The sequence below is a fragment of the Macaca fascicularis genome, chromosome 3 (assembly GCF_037993035.2).
Source record: "Macaca fascicularis isolate 582-1 chromosome 3, T2T-MFA8v1.1".
Taxonomy (NCBI): domain Eukaryota; kingdom Metazoa; phylum Chordata; class Mammalia; order Primates; family Cercopithecidae; genus Macaca; species Macaca fascicularis.
The window spans coordinates 79,498,930-79,501,879 of NC_088377.1; the positions used below are offsets into that span (position 1 = coordinate 79,498,930).

Sequence of the window (2,950 nt, forward strand, 5' to 3'; positions counted from 1 at the left end):
AACCAAAAAATATGAAATTAGCAAACAAAAACCCTAAAACAGCTATTATAATTTTTAAAAATATACTCGAAGATTTAAAGGAAAACATGAACATAATTAAGAAAGAAATAGACTATATAAGAAAGACCCAAATGGAACATCTAAAAGGAAAAAAATACAAAATATGGAGTAAAAAAATCACTAAGATTTTAAAAATTGACAGCAAATTAAACCCTAAAGAAACAAAGATCTATCAAAAGTTACTTTTTGTGGGGTGGAAGTTTTTAAAATAACCTTTACCTACTTGGGCTGTTTTGGAAAATAAAGAAAAGACCACACATAACAGTGGGCTATATCCCTTAGTATAGTTCACCACTATTTTGTGGCTTATATTACATAAATGAAAAAGAAAAAAAGGAAATAAAGATCAATGAGCCTGAAGTCATAGCAATAGAAAGGATTGAAACCAAAGCAGAGAGTAAAAAGAAAAAAAAACAAGGAAGATAGAGGAGGAGGAGGGGAAGAAGGAGAATAAAAGTTTCTGTGGCCTGTGGAACAACAGCAAATGTTCTAACAGCTGTGCTGTTGGAGTTCTAGAAACTGAAAAGAGAAAGAAAGGAACATTAAAAATTAGTGAAAGAAATAATGGCTAAAACACTACCAAATTTGATGAAAACTATATACCATAGACCCAAGAAGTTCTATCAACCCAAAGCTAGATTTAAAAAAGACATACATAGACACAAAATCAAAGTACACTATAATTAAATTGATGAAATCATTGATATAAAAACCTTAAAAGTGCCCAGGATAAAAACATATACAGAGAAAAAAATAAAAATTTACAGATTCCTCATCAGAAACTATTGCAAGTCAAAAGATAATAAATGTTACCATTCAAATGTTTGAAGAAGAAAAAAATCTACCAACCCAACAATCTACCAAAGCTATACTCAGTGAAAATATATTTCAAAATTGAAATTGAACAAAATCTTCTGTTGACAAACAAAACCTGAATTTCTTTACCAGCAGAAATAAACAGATTTTAAAAGATCCTCAGACCGAATAAAAATGATACTAGAAGAAAATATAGTACACAAAGAAGGAAAGGGTGCTGGAAATTTTTTCTCAATTCACTTTTTTTCTTTAAAAAATTTTTTGGAAAGTTAATTAACCATTTAAAACAAAACTTATAGCAATGTCTCTTGGAATTTATAGCTAGTAGAAGTAAAATGTGTAACAATAAAAAGAACAGAAAGAAGGAAACAGATTATACTGCTGTAACTCTTACATCATACATGCAGTGGCATAATATTATTTAAAGGTAGACTGTGATAAGTTAAGTACATGTAACCCTTAATCAATGGTTCTCAAACATGAGTATAAACTAAAATCACTTGACATTTCCAGTTCAGTAGGTCTAGAGAACAGCCCAAGAATTTATGTTTGCAACAAGTCAGAGATCATCAGATTTAATGAAAAATCTAGATGTTATGTTAATTATCTTGACTTAACCATCTCATAATGTACATATACTTTAAAAATACCACATTGTACACCATAAATAGATAACATTTTACTTATCAATTATACATCTTTAAAAAGCCTGAAAAAAAATCAAGATGTAACTATACGTTACCTATAAAAACCATACTTAAATATAAAGACACAGTATGTTAAAAGCCAAAAAGATGGTAAAGGAAATCCCATGCAAACACTGACCATAAGAAAGCTAGAGTAATTATATTTACATTCACAAGATAGATTTTAAAACTAGGCATAAGTTTGAGGAGGTAAGTAGGGACATTACATAATGATGAGGGGTCAATTCATCAAGACATTGAATTCTTAAATAGATGCACCTAATAACAGAATTTCAAAATCCATGAAGCAAACTAATAACAACTGATGGGAGAAACAGTCAAATTCAGTCATGTTGGAGATTTTATCTTTCTACTCTCAAAAACCAGTAGACATAATACCAGTAAGATACAGAAACATGGAAAGCACTATAAACTAAACACATTTCTTACAAAGGGTAAAGAGTAAAATTGACACTGACTCCTTAACAGCAACACCAAGGACTAAAAGATCAAATTTCTCAAAATTCACTAGAATTACACTCCTATTTATATTGAGTAATACTTGGATTAAAACTATCTCACCAAGAATAACTATCAAACCCAAAGTCAACTGTGGATATGGAGATTCCTTAAAGAACTTAAAAGTAGGACTACCATTCAATCCAGCAATCCCACTACTGGGTATCTATCCACAGAAAAAGAAGTCATTATATGAAAAAGACATATGCATGTGCATCTTCATAGCAGCTCAATTCACAATTGCAAAGATATGAAACCAACCTAAGTGCCCATCGACCAATGAGTGGATAAAGAAAATGTGGTATGTATATGCCATGGAATACTACTCAGCCATAAAAAGGGATGAAATAATGTCTTTTGCAGCAACTTGGATGAAGCTGGAGGCCATTATTCTAAGTCAAGTAACTCAAGAATGGAAAACCAAATATTATATGTTCTCATTGTTCTCATTTATAAGTGGGAGCTAAGCTATGAGGATGCAAAGGCGTAAGAATGACATAATGGACTTGGGGGACTTGGAAGGGGAAGGTTGGGGTGGGGCAAGGGATAAAAGACTACATATTGTGTACAGTGTACATTGCTCAGGTGATGGGTACACCAAAATCTCAGAAATCACCACTAAAGAAATTATGCATGTAACCAGAAACCACCTGCACCCCAAAACTACTAAAATAAAAAAAATTGTTTTAAAAAGTCAACTATGGAAAGCACTGGAGAATAACAAAAGGAATCAGCATTTGAAAAATCAGGATCTTTGTAAGAAGAGAAAAAGATTGAGGTAAGCCTTATTTGCTACAGTTTTCCCCTCACATCTCAGGGCAAAGAGGTTGAACTCAAAACTGTGTCCTAGAGCTTGCTGCGGGCCCACT

General features: G+C 31.9%; 1 non-coding gene across 1 annotated transcript; it reads left to right on the forward strand.

The window, feature by feature from the left end:
* Positions 1-229: 229 nt before the first annotated feature.
* On the forward strand, positions 230-373 carry LOC123572644 (small nucleolar RNA SNORA4). Its single transcript, XR_006697197.1, has one exon. It is a non-coding gene; the product is annotated as a small nucleolar RNA SNORA4 (small nucleolar RNA).
* The last annotated feature ends 2,577 nt before the right edge of the window (positions 374-2,950 follow it).